Source organism: Bombina bombina, chromosome 6 (genome assembly GCF_027579735.1).
Source record: "Bombina bombina isolate aBomBom1 chromosome 6, aBomBom1.pri, whole genome shotgun sequence".
Classification (NCBI taxonomy): Eukaryota; Metazoa; Chordata; class Amphibia; order Anura; family Bombinatoridae; genus Bombina; species Bombina bombina.
The window spans coordinates 233,330,122-233,347,304 of NC_069504.1; the positions used below are offsets into that span (position 1 = coordinate 233,330,122).

Here is a 17,183-nt window from a genome sequence, read left to right on the forward strand (position 1 = left end):
TTATTTTACAGACAAGTTTGTATTTATTTTAACTAGGTACAATAGTTATTAAATAGTTATTAACTATTTAATAACTACCTAGCTAAAATAAATACAAATTTACCTGTAAAATAAAACCTAACCTAAGTTACAATAAACCTAACACTGCACTACAATTAAATAAATTTACTAAATTAAATAAAATTACCTAAATTAAATTAAATTAGCTAAAGTACAAAAAACCCCCACTAAATTACAGAAAATAATAAACAAATTACAGATATTTAAACTAATTACACCAAATCTAATAGTCCTATCAAAATAAAAAAGCCCCACCAAAATAAAAAACCCTAGCCTAAACTAAACTATCAATAGCCCTTAAAAGTGCCTTTTGCGGGGCATTGCCCCAAAGTAATCAGCTCTTTTAATCCCCCAACAGTAAAACCCACCACCCACACAACCAACCCCCCAAATTAAATACTATCTAAAAAAACTTAAGCTCCCCATTGCCCGGAAAAGGGCATTTGAAAGGGCATTGCCCTTAAAAGGGCAGTTAGCTCTTTTGCAGGCCCAAACCCTAACCTAAAAATAAAACCCACCCAATACACCCTTAAAAAAACCTAACACTAACCCCCTGAAGATCGACTTACAGTTCTGAAGACCGGACATCCATCCTCAAGGAAGCGGCAGAAGTCTTCATCCAACCGGGCCGAAGTCCTCAACGAAGCCGGGAGAAGTCTTCATCCAAGCTGGGCAAAGTGGTCCTCCAGATGGGCAGAAGTCTTCATCCAGACGGCATCTTCTATCTTCATCCATCCGACGCGAAGTGGGTCCATCTTCAAGACATCCGACGCGGAGCATCCTCTTCATCCGACGACTACCCGACGAATGAAGGTTCCTTTAATTGACGTCATCCAAGATGGTGTCCCTTAGATTTTGATTGGCTGATAGAATTCTATCAGCCAATCGGAATTAAGGTAGAAAAAATCCTATTGGCTGATTCAATCAGCCAATAGGATTGAAATTCAATCCTATTGGCTGATCCAATCAGCCAATAGGATTGAGCTTGCATTCTATTGGCTGATTGGAATTAAATGAAAGGGAAACAATGCTATTGTTTAAAAATATAGATAATCCCTTTATTACCCTGTTTTGCATAACCAACAATGTTATATTAATACACTTTTTACCTGCAGACTGGTCTCTTATTTCAGTTATTTTGACAGACTTGCATTTTGTCCAGTCAGTGCTGACTCGTAAATAACGCCACAGGAGTGAGCATGATATTACCTATATAACACATATGAACTAGCAGGGTCTAACTTTGAAAAACTGTCAAAATGAACTGAGATAAGAGGCAGCCCTTGAGCCTACCTAGGTTTAGCTTTCAACAAAGGATAACAAAGGAACAAAGCAAATTTGAAAATAAAAGGAACTTGGAAAGCTTTTTTTTTAATTGCATGCCCTATCTGAATCATGCTAATTTAATTTTGACTTGACTGTCCGTTTAATTATTTTATGTAAGAGAAATCATTAGTTTCTGGACCAGTATCCTTAAAAGGACATTAAACACTAAATACATGCTAGATAGAATGATGCATTCAAAGAAAAGATTAGTCCATGACTAACATGTAGATGTATTTTTTAAAGTTTCATTAGTTGTTTAAAAAGCGACAAAATAAGTGTAAAGTTTTAGTGTCTATAAAACACTGGGAGCTGCCATGTTGTAACTTGTGTTACCTTCTCTGCTGTGGCCAATTAGGGACAGCTATAAATAGGTCACTAGAGTGTGCAGCCAATGGTTGTGCTGGATTTAACAGTGTTCTACACTTCCATTTCTAACAGGAACTGAAAAGCTCACAATTTCAGACTGGAATTACAGGCAAAGAGGACACAATAAATAATGAAAGTATATTGCAGAGTTGTTTAATATATACAATTTATCATTTTATATTAAATCTCAAAGTGTTTAATGTCCCTTTAAATCTAGCATTTTTTTTGTATTTCTATAAGATATTTGAAACTGCTTGATAGAAAACATTAAAGCAAAGTATCAAGAAGACATATAGTGCTACCCTGAGTAATAGGCAGAGCTATCATAGAAAATAAATGATTCAAAAAGTATAATATTAAAATAAATCTAAACGCTGTATAGAATTTAAATATTACTCCCCAGGGCACCAAGGGGTGACTTCACATACATTGTATCCAATACCATTATTGATACAAATTTTGCCCCATTACAGAAGGATATTAACCTAAATATGTTAATAAAGTATAAGACTATTGTAGATATATAGATATAATGTAAGCATATATGTATATGTAAATATATATTTTTATTATTTACAATGGTTCAATTTGCACCGTTTCAGAATAACAACCTTTTTTTCAGTCATGTGACTGCTATTGAAAAGCAGTGAGAAGAAGTGCATTGATTAAAATAGCCAGTAGGTGGAGCTGTCCGCTTGTGTTGCAGCAAACATATGCAAGCCAAGCAAGCTGAAATTATTCAGTTTAACCAGACCTGAGCTATCGAGCAGCTTGCAAAGGAACAAGATCTTCCTGTCTATAAATCAGTCCAGATTGAAATGCATAGAAAGAACTGTTTGCATAAAAATGCAAGTAAAGTCTGTGTTGTGTGATTATGTTATTAGGTTTATAATGCTGTTTAGCGAATGTTTTTGTACATTGAACATAGTTTAACCCCTTAATGACCACAGCACTTTTCCATTTTCTGTCCGTTTGGGACCAAGGCTATTTTTGCATTTTTGCGGTGTTTGTGTTTAGCTGTAATTTTCCACTTACTCATTTACTGTACCCACACATATTATATACCGTTTTTCTCGCCATTAAATGGACTTTCTAAAGATAGCATTATTTTCATCATATCTTATAATTTACAATAAAAAAAAAATATAAAATATGAGGAAAAATGGAAAAAAACACACTTTTTCTAACTTTGACCCCCAAAATCTGTTACATATCTACAACCACCAAAAAACACCCATGCTAAATAGTTTATAAATTTTGTCCTGAGTTTACAAATACCCAATGTTTACATGTTCTTTGCTTTTTTTGCAAGTTATAGGGCCATAAATACAAGTAGTACTTTGCTATTTCCAAACCATTTTTTTTCAAAATTAGCGCTAATATCTTTCAGGAATCCCTGAATATCCCTTAACATGTATATATTTTTTTTAGTAGACATCCCAAAGTATTGATCTAGGCCAATTTTGGTATATTTCATACCACCATTTCACCGCCAAATGCGATCAAATTCAAAAAATCGTTCACTTTTTCACAATTTTTTTCACAATTTTTCAGTTTCTCACTGAAATTATTTACAAACAGCTTGTTCAATTATGGCATACATGGTTGTAAATTCTTCTCTGGGATCCCCTTTGTTCAGAAATAGCAGACATATATGGCTTTGGCGTTGCTTTTTGGTAATTAGAAGGCCGCTAAATGCCACTGCGACCACACGTGTATTATGCCCAGCAGTGAAGGGGTTAATTAGGGAGCTTTTAGGGAGCTTGTAGGGTTAATTTTAGCTTTAGCGTAGTGTAGTAAGTAGACAAACCCAAGTATTGATCTAGGCCCATTTTGGTATATTTCATGCCACCATTTCACCGCCAAATGCGATCAAATTAAAAAAAAACGTTAAATTTTTCACAATTTTAGGTTTCTCACTGAAATCATTTACAATCAGCTTGTGCAATTATGGCACACATGGTTGTAAATGCTTCTCTGGGATCCCCTTTGTTCAGAAATAGCAGCCATATATGGCTTTGGCATTGCTTTTTGGTAATTAGAAGGCCGCTAAATGCAGCTGCGCACCACACGTGTATTATGCCCAGCAGTGCAGGGGTTACTTAGGGAGCTTGTAGGGAGCTTGTATGGTTAATTTTAGCTTTAGTGTAGTGTAGTAGACAACCCAAAGTATTGATCTAGGCCCATTTTGGTATATTTCATGGCACCATTTTACCGCCAAATGCGATCAAATTAAAAAAAAAAGTTAAATTTTTCACAATTTTAGGTTTCTCACTGAAATTATTTACAAACAGCTTGTGCAATTATGGCACAAATGGTTGTAAATGCTTCTCTGGGATCCCCTTTGTTCAAAAATAGCAGACATGTATGACTTTGGCGTTGCTTTCTGGTAATTAGAAGGCCGCTAAATGCTGCTGCGCCTCACATGTGTATTATGGCTAGCAGTGAAGGGGTTAATTAGGGATTTTGTAGGGAGCTTGCAGGATTAATTTTAGCTTTAGTGTAGAGATCAGCCTCCCACCTGACACATCCCACCCCCTGATCCCTCCCAAACAGCTCCCTTCCCTCCCCCACCCCACAATTGTCCCCGCCATCTTAAGTCCTGGCAGAAAGTCTGCCAGTACTAAAATAAAAGGGTTTTTTTAAAAAAAAAAAAAATTAACATATTTACATATGCTACTGTGTAGGATTCCCCCCTGAGCCCCCAACCTCCCTGACCGCCCCCCCCCAAAACCGCTCTCTAACCCTCCCCTCTGCCTTATTGGGGGCCATCTTGGGTACTGGCAGCTGTCTGCCAGTACCCAGTTTGCACAAAAATATGTTTTTGTTTTATTTTTTGCCCGGTTTTTCTGTAGTGTAGCTTCCCCCTCCCCACAGACCAACCCCCACCACCTAACTGATGTGTTTTTTTTAACTGATTTGTTTATTTTTTTACAAATTTTTTTTCATTTTCCTACACTTTTTTTCTGTAATGTAGCAGTTCCCACCCGCTCCCTCCCCATGCACGCGCCTGCCTCCGCCCTCCCATGCACGTGCGCGCGTCAGTGCACGCCCCCTGGCATCCCCGCCCACGATCCTGCCCCCCTCCACATCACGAGGGCCATCGATGGCTGCCACCTGCCTCCCGGTCCGGCTCCCACCCACCAACGCAGTAAGCCACCGATCTCCGGTGCAGAGAGGGCCACAGAGTGGCTCTCTCTGCACCGGATGGCTTAAAAAGGTTATTGCAGGATGCCTCCATATCGAGGCATCGCTGCAATAACCGGAAAGCAGCTGGAAGCGAGCAGGATTGCTTCCAGCTGCTTTCCACACCGAGGACGTGCAAGGTACGTCCTCAGGCGTTAACTTCCTTTTTTTCGAGGACGTACCCTGCACGTCCTCAGTCGTTAAGGGGTTAATTATATAATTATATATTCTGTGTTGTGTGATTATATTATTAGGTTTATAATGCTGCTTTTAAAGTCTTCATTTCAAAGCTTTAAAAATAATGTATTAGGTGTTAACCTAACTCCCTCACTTCCCATTGATTTACATTATAAACTGGGTTTCAATTTACAACGGTTTCAATTTACAACCATTCCTTCTGGAACCTAAGCCCGGCATAAACATTGATCAAATGTCCCAAAAGGTAAATCCAAAGTGGTCACACCAGCTATGTGGTGTTTCCCATGAGAGCATGGGAAACACCACATAGCTGGTGTGACCACTTTGGATTTACCTTTTGGGATATTTGAACAAGATGCCAGTTAGGCATCGAAACGTCATGTTTTTCCGAAGATTTTAACTTTTTGTATTATTAAAAGCTAAATTTTACTTACAAATGACCAGTAAGTGCTGCCTTTTTTGCATTATATATATATATATATATATATATATATATATATACACAAACACATGCAAACACACACAGCTAAACAGATAGATAAATAGATAGATAGATGGATAGATATTCCTTCTATTATTTTTTTATTATTATTTTTTGTTTGCTATAAAAAATGTGTTCTTCCAATTTGTACTTATGATTTTTTTTTTAAATATATGGATGAATGCTGGTATGAAATGTTCTAATAACTAAATATGTATTAGGTGATTTATTACATACAATGGAAGGATGCATCATATTTCAATACATTCAGGGACAGTAAATGAAATGTAACAATCTGTGTTGTTAAAGAATAATTACTGAGCCTGAGGACATTAATCAAGTGTACAATCCATTCTAAACTCTCAAGACAACACATACAACTAGTAGATTATCTTCTGACAACTCCCCAATTGAAAACTGTGAATTCTTCATGATGTCCTATGTATTATAAATTCATATCATTAGTCTGACCATAATAAGGTGACAATTTGCTAAAGAAATGTTGGCACTGAAACTGTCTAAAAAAGGGCATTTTCTAGCAATGCTGCCTTCTATATATGTTTCATAACTGTGCTTTTAAAAATTAAAGTGATGTTAAACACATAGAGCCCATATAATCTAATGCTATTCTCTCAGTAAATAAATAGTACATAACGAGTACACATCTCCATATCCAGTGTTATATTATTATTTTTTTCTGAGATTTCTTAAAATATGATTAGTGGTGTTTGCTTTGTTCACAAATACTTTATTTGTTATAAAGATTGCTAAAACATCATAGAGATCCTATTAAAATATCTTTTAATTAATCTCTATTTCATACATCATCAGAAGCATAAATTAGAAGTGTTGATAAGAGCTTTATTTGTAAAGCAGAAACAGATTATTCAGTTCTATATGAGCTACAAAAATAAAGAAATTGCAGGGATTAGAGGGCTAAGGGCTCCAGTTTCTAAGAAGCAGATGCTGCCCTTGTGTGAGCCTGCTTACAGCAAGTTAAGAATCCATCGTAATTTAACCTCTGAGATAAAATTCCCCACAAACTCATTATTGACTGGTGTTGCACAAGGAAATCCTTGCACAATAATAACTGCGGCAGTGGATAAACAGTGTCTGCTGCTTTCTCGCCATGAAGAAGGGTGAACAGGTTACGTAGTTAGGAGCCTTGTCCACTCATCACATAATGAACGGGACCGTAAAGGCCTGATTTTCTAAATCTCTCGTCTGATGGGATTATCTAAAATGTCTCATTAATAGCACCTCTCTGTGAGTCCATTCACTGGCTCCCCATTCACAACAGAGTTAAATTCAAAATTTTCACCCTGACCTACAAAGCCTTCACCAATGCTGCCCCACCCTACCTGTCCTCACTCATCAACAAAAAATATACTCCTGCCCGCCCCCTAAGATCCAACAATGACCTGCTTCTTGCGCCCTCTACCATCACCTCCTCTCATGCTAGACTACAGGACTTCTCTCGTGCGGCACCAAACCTCTGGTATTCACTTCCTCGCGCTGTCAGATTTGCCCCTAACTTCTCCTCCTTTAAACGTTCCCTAAAGACCTTTCTGTTCAGGCAAGCTTATTACCCAACTTATTAACAAACTAACTTCACTTAACTAACAGTTACCCGCTATCTCCTCACTAATATCATTCTCACCTTTGCAGTCCCCACCTCCTGTTTCCCATCCTCCTACCCTTCTAGATTGTAAATTCCCACGGGAATAGGGCCCTCAATTCCCCCTGTATTTGTCTGTAAAATGTGTCTTTTATTGTATTGTTTCTCCATTGTACTGTTATTCTTGTACCCATGGGCAGTGCTGCAGAATCTGTTGGCGCTTTATAAATAAAGAATAATAATAATACCAGGTCCCTAAAAAAAAAATTCTAATGAAAATCTTAACATGAGAGTTGCTTATCGTGCTTTGTGAAGAAGGAGAGGCAGCACCATTACATTATAATGCTTACAAAAAGAGTGATTCCTTTCCATGCTAGTGAGATTTTGATCACCAGTCCTTAAAGGATCAGTAAATACAGTAGATTTGCATAATCAACAAATGCATGACAAAAAGACAATCCAATAGCACTTAGTCTGATTTTTTTTATGACAAATTTCAAAATTATCTCTATTTCCACTCCTCCTGTATCATGTGACAGCCAGCAGCCAATCACAAATGCATATACGTATAATCTGTGAATTCTTGCACATGCTCAGTAGGAGTTGGTGACTCAAAAAGTGTAAATATAAAAAGACTATGCACATTTTGTTAATGGACGTAAATTGGAAAGTTGTTTAAAATTGCATGCTCTATCAAAATCATGAAGGTTTAATTCTGACTTGAGTGTCCCTTTAAGGCAAAAGGATTGCTCTCAAGAGCAAGGTGAGCATACACAGGTATTAAGGCAAGTATTCTTGGTCTCATGAGCAAGGTGAGCATACACAGGTATCAAGGAAAGTATGCTTGTTCTCAGGAGCAAGGTGAGCATACACAGGTATCATGGCAAGTATGCTTGGTTTAAGGAGCAAGGTGAGCTAACACAGGTATCAAGGCAAGTATGCTTGGTCTAAGGAGCTAGTGAGCATACACAGCTATCAATGCAAGTATGCTTGGTCTAAGGAGCAAGGTGAGCATACACAGGTATCAAGGCAAGTAAGCTTGATCTAAGGAGCAAGGTGAACATAAACGGGTATCAAGGCAAGTATGCTTGATCTCAGGAGCAAGGTGAGCATACACAGGAGCCCGAGAGAAATGCTCTGAATAGACAAGTGAACAGCTTCATTTGCATTATATAGTAAATTTATGAGAGGTGTGATAAGCAAAATACATTTTAAAAACTCTGAACTTTCAAAAGTAAGTTGAAGGTCTTAGGAAGTGTGAGGGAGTGGGTGTATGTGTGGAACTCAGAATGCAAGAACAGATACACAGAACAAATGAGTCTTTCTTCAAATCTTTACTGATTGCAAAGAAAAAGAACATCAGGTAGTTCAGTTTGAGATCACAGAAACGACCTGAGGCAAATCACTAAAGTCTTTAGCAGAAACAAAGTCCACAATATACTGGTGTTTGATGAGAATAGTAAAAGGTACAGAATACATTTTAGGTACAGCAGTCACAACTGAAAGGCTAACATTGGTATGGTAGACACAGGTTTTCCAGCAGGCACAGGATACCCAGCAGCTACTGTTGATAAAACTGTTAGGTAGGTATAGCAGACACAGTTGGTTCGAAGAAGACTGTCACTGGTATAATAGACACAGGTTTTTCAGCAGGCACAGGATACTCAGTGGGTACTGTTAGCGAGACTGTTACAGGATACCAGGTAGGTACAGCAGACACAGCTTTAGGAACAATATGAGCATACACCAGTTTTCGGTTATTCTGCTTGACTTTGAAGATCCAGGTGAGCATACGCAGGTATTGAGACAAGTATGCTTGGTCTCAGGAGCAAGGTGAGCATACACAGGTATTAAGGCAAGTATGCTTAATCTCAGGAGCAAGGTGAGCATACTCAGGTATCAAGGTAAGTATGCTTGGTCTCAGGAGCAAGGTGAGCATACACAGGTATTAAGGCAAGTATGCTTGGTCTCATGAGCAAGGTGAGCATACACAGGTATCAAGGTAAGTATGCTTGGTCTCAGGAGCAAGGTGAGCATATACAGGTATCAAGGCAAGTATGCTTAGCCTCAGGAGCAAGGTGAACATACACAGGTATCAAGGCAAGTATGCTTTGTCTCAAGAGCAAGGTGGGCATACACAGGTATCAAGGTAAGTATGCTTGGTCTCAACAGTAAGGTGAGCATACACAGGTATCATGGCAAGTATGCTTAGTCTCAGGAGCAAGGTGAACATACACAGATATTAAGGCAAGTATGTTTGGTCTCAAGAGCAAGGTGGGCATACACAGGTATCAAGGCAAGTATGCTTGGTCTCAGGAGCAAGGTGAGCATATACAGGTATCAAGGCAAGTATGCTTAATCTCAGGAGCAAGGTGAGCATACACAGGTATCAAGGTAAGTATGCTTGGTCTCAACAGCAAGGTGAGCATACACAGGTATCATGGCAAGTACACTTAGTCTCATGAGCAAGGTGAGCATACACAGGTATCAAGGTAAGTATGCTTGGTCTCAGGAGCAAGGTGAGCATATACAGGTATCAAGGCAAGTATGCTTAGCCTCAGGAGCAAGGTGAACATACACAGGTATCAAGGCAAGTATGCTTAATCTCAGGAGCAAGGTGAGCATACACAGGTATCAAGGTAAGTATGCTTGGTCTCAACAGCAAGGTGAGCATACACAGGTATCATGGCAAGTACACTTAGTCTCAGGAGCAAGGTGAACATACACAGGTATTAAGGCACGTATGCTTGGTCTAAGGAGCAAGGTGAACATAAACGGGTATCAAGGCAAGTATGCCCAGTCTCAGTCAGCGTTTAAATAGCAGCAGTCTTAAAATGCCATAAAACATTTTGAGTTATGTGCATACTATAAAAGGGTCAACTGAGGTAAAACAGTGTGTGAATAAAAAGTGTAAAAAAAAAAGCTTATAAGTATTTTAATAACATTTCCAAAAATCTGCAAAATTACTTACACTTTAGTGTTGCCAGATTTAGCCTGTTCCACCCCCCTTATCAGTGTCCTACTTCAAACATTGTGGTATCACAAAGTGTGAACATGAGGATAATAACTTATGCACGTAAGGGGGGGGGTAAGGAGGGACAGCAGGTACTGCTATTGTTTGTTACCACGAGGCTTGCTCGTTTCCATGGGGATAATACCACATGCTTTGTGAAAGTTTCCCCATTATAATGTGCACTGCTTTAGTCAAGTGTTATGTGACTCTGCCCCCTACCGTGCATGTGCATGAGTGCATTCTGCTGAAGCTATGGCCTGGAGAGCACCTTCCATATATAGAAATGCCCAAGGGGGAGCTTGCTTCAAACAAAACTATGGGGCCCATTTATCAAGCTCCGAATGGAGCTTGACGGCCCGTGTTTCTGGCGAGCCTGCAGACTCGCCAGAAACAGCAGTTATGATGCAGCTGTCCGCCTGCTCTGAGCAGGAATCACCACAATAAAACCTGATCGAGTATGATTGGGTTGATTGACACCCCCTGCTAGCGGCCGATTGGCAGCAAGTCTCCAGGGGGCGGGGTTGCACCAGCAACTCTTGTGAGCTGCTGGTGCAATGATGAATACGGAGAGCGTATTGCTCTCCACATTCAGCAATGTCTGTCGGACCTGATCCGCACTGTCGGATCAGGTCCGACAGACATTTGATAAATGGGCCCCTATGCCTGAATTAAAGGTGTTAATGGGGGTTAAAACATAAACCATTTTGCAGGTATTTGGCTGTATTATATATTTAGAAACTTATGTTAGTTCATACTGTTTTATGTCCCTTTAAAACTACAACTATCTAACTAATGTTTTGGGCCCACTCACTCAAACCTGAAATGAGTGGGCTCTGAAGCTGCATCCATAGCTTCATACATGGAGCCCAGTGTTTCTAGCAAACTTATTGGTCTAATTGTTTATGTAGCAGAAACACAATGTTCTTCATTTGCTATACATTAAGAATGTTTCCATATTTCAACAAAATAAAAATTAATGGTTAATTATCAGATTGTCATAAAGGGTAACAAAAATAATTTAAGGATATTAAAGTGATATAAAATCCAACAGTTATCTTTTGTGATTCAGACAGAGCATACAAAAGTTTCCAATGTGTATCTACAATCAAATTTGCTTTGTTCCCATGATATTCTGTGTTGAAAAGATACCTAGGTAGCCATCTAGTGCTCTTGCAAATGGATAATATTCTTGCAAAAATGACATATAGTGCTCTAGAAATGGGCCAGCTCTTAACCATATGTCCCAACTTTTCAACAATAGATATCAAGAAAAAAAAAGAAAAGTTGTTAATAGAAGTAAATTAGAAAGTTGTTTGAAATCGCATGCTTTATCTGAATCCTTAAAAAAAATTGGGTTTCATATCCCTTTATTAAATAAACATTATAGATTACATTTGAAAAATAGGTCAGATCTAAAGCAACAATTGTTTTGCTTTAAATTAAAGAAACTAAAGACACCTGCAAAAAGTCAAACCATTAAAAAAATGCAAATTCTTATTCTACATACCGGAAAACTGACAATATATTAATTGCTTATATACGTGTATAATAATAATAATTATTATTATATTAATTAATCTGCATGTCCAGCAAATTACTGTTAAAAAATCTGAACCTTAATTTACTTGGGTCTGATTGAGCTAAAAAGGTTTGTATGGATTGGAATCTGATCACTACCTAACCTATGACTTTCCAGGAAACACCTGCTATACAACTATTATTTTGTTAAGGAAATGACATATGGCTAGATTACGAGTTTTGCGTTAGGAGGGGTGCGGTGCTAACAAGCAGTTTCAGCTCACCACTCACCTACAAACAACGCTGGTATTATGGGTATTTTTCAACCCGGCGTTAGCCGCAAAAAAGTGAGCGGAGAGCAAAATTTAGCTCCACATCTCACCTCAATACCAGCTCTGCTTACGGTAGCGGTGAGCTGGCTAAATGTGCTCGTGCACGAATTCCCCATAGGAATCAATGGGGCTGATTCGGCTGAAAAAAAGTCTAACACCTGCAAAAAAAGCAGCGTTCAGCTCCTAACGCAGCCCTATTGATTCCTATGGGGAAATACTGTTTATGTCTACTCCTAATACCCTAACATGAACCCCGTGTCTAAACACCCCTAATCTTACACTTATTAACCCCTAATCTGCCATCCCCGCTCTCCGTGACACCTACATTATACTTATTAACCCCTAACCTGTCGCTCCGGACACCGCCGCCACCTACATTATACTTATGAAGCCCTAATCTGATGCCCCCAACATCGCCGACACCTACATTATATTTATTAACCTCTAATCTGCTGCCCCCAATGTCGTCGCAACCTACCTACAATTATTAACCCCTAATCTGATGCCCCCAACGTCGCTGCCACTATAATAAAGTTATTAACCCCTAAACCTAAGTCTAACCCTAACCCTAACTTAAATATAATTTAATTAAATCTAACTAAAAATACTATTATTAAATAAATTATTCCTATTACTAAATACTTACCTATAAAATAAACTATAAGATAGCTACAATATAACTAAGAGTTACATTGTATCTATCTTAGGGTTTATTTTTTATTTTACAGGCAACTTTGTATTTATATTAACTAGGTAAAGTTATATAAATAGGTTAGCAATGCCCCGCAAAAGGCCCTTTTAAGGGCTATTGGTAGTTTAGTTTAGGCTAGGGTTTTTTTTTATTTTGGGGGGGCTTTTTTATTTTGATAGGGCTATTAGATTAGGTATAATTAGTTTAAATATCTGATAATTACTTTTTTATTTTGTGTAATTTAATGTTTGTTGTTTTTGTAATTTAGGTAATTGTATTTAATTTAGGTAATTGATTTAATTGTAGTGTAAGGTTAGGTGATAGTGTAAAACAGGTTAGGTTTTATTTTACAGGTACATTTGTATTTATTTTAGCTAGGCAGTTAGTAAATAGTTAATAACTATTTAGTACCTATTCTACCTAGTTAAACTAAATTCAAACTTGCCTGTAAAATAAAAATAAACCCTAAGATAGCTACAATGTAACTATTAGTTATATTGTAGCTATCTTAGGGTTTATTTTACAGGTAAGTATTTAGTTTTAAATAGGAATTAATTAGGTAATGATAGTTGGTTTTATTTAGATTTATTTTAATTATATTTAAGTTAGTGGGTGTTAGGGCTAGGGTTAGACTTAGGGGTTAATACATTTAGTATAGTGGTGGCGACGTTGGGGGCGGAAGATTAGGGGTTAATAAATGTAGGTAGGTGGTGGCGATGTTAGGGGTGGCAGATTAGGGTTTAATAATATTTAACTAGTGTTTGTGATGCGGGAGTACGGCGGTTTAGGGGTTAATATGTTTATTATAGTGGCGGCGACGATAGGGTCGGCAGATTTGGGGTTAATAAGTGTAGGTAGGTTGCGGAGACATTGGGGGCGGGAGATTAGGGGATAATAAATATAATGTAGGTGTCTGCGATGTTGGGGCAGCAGATTAGGGGTTAATAAGTATAATGTAGGTGTCGGCAATGTCGGGGGCAGCAGATTAGGGGTTAATAAATATATTGTTGGTGTCGGCGATGTCAGGGGCTGCAGATTAGGGGTTAATAAGTGTAAGATTAGGGGTGTTTAGACTCGGGGTTCATGTTAGGGTGTTATGTGTAGGCATAAATTTTGTTTCCCCATAGGAATCAATGGGGCTATGTTACAGAGCTTTACGCTGCTTTATTGCAGGTGTTAGGCTTTTTTTCAGCTGGCTCTCCCCATTGGTGTCTATGGGGAAAACTAGCTCACCGCAGCTTTCAGCAGTGCTGGTATTGGAGTGCGGTATGGAGCTCAACTTTGCCTTACGCTCACTTCTTGCCTGATAACGCCGGGTTTTTTTAAACCTGTAATACAAGCGCTGTAGGTAAGTGAGCGGTGACAATAACTTGCAAGTTAGTACCTCACCCCATATAACGCAAAACTTGTAATCTAGCCAATAGTCTTTGCGGTTCAGTTGAACCTACTGTATTTTATCTGTTTTTCTTTAATGTAATATTTACTATTGCCTGGCACCCCTAGTCTGCTATATACTTACAAACAGCAGATTGGGATTGATTCCTGCGGTGTTGTGAGTGTCTTTACTTATATATATATATATATATATATATATATACAACATATCCATCTTTAGACATGTATATCTATGTATATCTATGTTAAAGCCATTTGCCTGCCTTTTTTTTCTAATACCTGAGACCTCATATCTTTGAAGTCCTTATAACTTTCTTGTGCAATATTTTTTTTGAATAATTTTTATAAGATAATGTTATTATGAATGTAACTGTACTTTGTAATGTATTTTGTGACACTTATTTGTTTCATGGAACAGTAAGTCAGAGCTCTGAGGACTCGGTAATCATTCTAGCTTAAATCCCGATTGACCTCACGCGTTCGTGTTTACTTTCAACTTATATTACGAGTGCTAAACCCACTCATTTAATAAATCCGTAGTCATAACTATACATTCAGAATGTCTACCTGAATACAATTTCATCCTGCTCTAAGAGAAATGGTACATGGAGAAAGGTCATATCTTTTCAGAAAATTGGACGTCTACATTTTGAACTTGCATGTAATGATTGTTAAAGTCTTTGATGTGAATTGTAGTCCTTGATCTCAAATATTTAATTTTTTACATCGAGCAAATGATTAAAGTAAAGGATCCACTTTAGAACTACAAAACCTTGAAATTACCTAGAGCAGACTTCTAAATTAATCCGATTGCTCATGTTAATCCATGCAATACAAATATTCCCAAGATTCTTAGCTCCAGGAAGAGGCTGCCAGCAAATTAAAATGAAGTGAAGTAAAAAATGACTTTGTTTAAAATAAAGTATTCACATGATAAAGTCCTTATGACATTTGTGAAACCAATTTAAAATGTTGCCAAGGCTAGTGATATTTTGAGTGAATAGTCAATTTATCTGATTTCTATAATATATGAGATACATACAATATGTATGTGTAGTTTTATAAAATGTTTTATTAAGCCAATATTGTACCATGATATATCCTATTTTTAAACAAATACAAATGCTAATGCCATAGTCCAAATATATTTTTAAAGAGAAAGTAATTACCAAAATTTTAACAATTATAATCCTTCAGGCACTTTAAAATCATTACACCTTGTTTCCTTCTTGTCTTTTATATCAATACTGGCCATGTAGCTATACAGGAAATTTAATAAAGAAGAACTTGTATTTAGCACCTATGAATTAGAATATTATATATTCTTAAACAAATAGTAGAACTTCTCTGATTAGGTGCAGACTTTTATATTTTTCTTTTTTTTTATCATTATCTTTGACTTTGTTTGCCAGGATTTCTTTTTTATCATCTTGTGACTAATAAAATAATAATTCAATAAAATTATTTTCTTTCTGAAATTATTACAAATTATTTCTTTGTCACTATACACATTTTCCCAGTATTAGAATAGGTTAAATGCTAGGTTTTAAAAAAAAATAAAAAAATATTTTAGCCTATCAATTTCTCAAAATATTTCTTTGTCGCTATATACATTTCCCCAGTATTAGAATAGGTTAAATGCTAGGTTTTAAAAAAAAAGAAAAAAATATTTTAGCTTATCAATTTCTCAACATCTTTCTACAGCTACTTTTAATAATCATGTACTACACATATATTTATATTTTCCCAACATTTAAAATTACTTTACTTTGGTACAAAAGAATATAATACACACCCACGCATCTCAGCATCTTCATAATTTAATTCATGAAACACCTTAGAATATATTTTTACGTTAGTTTAGACCACTTTGCCTCTATGTGTTTCATGTGCTATCTGTTATGAAACATATATTCTGTTCATTCACCAATGTCATAGCCTCAAGTGTATTCCTTTGGGAATGCTCAAAATATTTCTTTGTCGCTATATACATTTCCCCAGTATTAGAATAGGTTAAATGCTAGGTTTTAAAAAAAAAGAAAAAAATATTTTAGCTTATCAATTTCTCAACATCTTTCTACAGCTACTTTTAATAATCATGTACTACACATATATTTATATTTTCCCAACATTTAAAATTACTTTACTTTGGTACAAAAGAATATAATACACACCCACGCATCTCAGCATCTTCATAATTTAATTCATGAAACACCTTAGAATATATTTTTACGTTAGTTTAGACCACTTTGCCTCTATGTGTTTCATGTGCTATCTGTTATGAAACATATATTCTGTTCATTCACCAATGTCATAGCCTCAAGTGTATTCCTTTGGGAATGCTCACATAAAATTATGTATTTGTCACATTATCTCCTAGTTCCATATATTCTTTAATGCATTTTTTAAAGCATTTCACAGTGAAGTAAAACATTGGAAGTATCAGCTATATAAATTAATACTTCAAACACCAAAATTAATACTCACAGAATTTGTTTTCTTAAATTCACTCTTGGCTGTTGATCTTATTTTCTTTTCCAAACCTGAAAAACATAAAAACACATGTATTAGATACTTTGGGAATAACTGTTAATTGCTTGATATCATGTGATTTATTCTTATTTTATTTTTTATTATTATTTTTAAGTCTTTAAAAGTCCAAATCTACTTTTCTATTGGATACATTTCCTACCATTTTACATTTAAGCTTTAAGTAGGCTGACTATATTGCCGCTTTAAAAAGGGACACATATAAAAAATACATATGTCAGGGCTGTTTTCAGAGCTGTTTAAAGAAATGTTTTGTATAAAAACCCTGACATATGTATTTTTCATATGTGTTCCTTCTTAAAGTGGCAATATGGTCAGCCTAGCTTGTGTTGTCATAGAAAAGGTTAACAATTATATGTATGTTCAGTAGTACTCCTTAATATCTGTTTACTTATTTCAGCTTCTATTTGAAGACATTTAGTACATTTCCTATCTCACTGCATAACAGG

The 17,183-nt window shown here is 36.6% G+C and overlaps 1 protein-coding gene across 1 annotated transcript in view; it reads right to left on the reverse strand.

The window, feature by feature from the left end:
- SYT1 (synaptotagmin 1) overlaps positions 1 to 17,183 on the reverse strand; it is a 991,400-nt gene that overhangs the window by 809,337 nt on the left and 164,880 nt on the right. Inside the window, exon 2 of the mRNA XM_053716760.1 lies at positions 16,672 to 16,727. The gene's annotated coding sequence lies outside the window, so the exon portion shown is untranslated. The remainder of the gene's footprint in view (positions 1 to 16,671; positions 16,728 to 17,183) is intronic.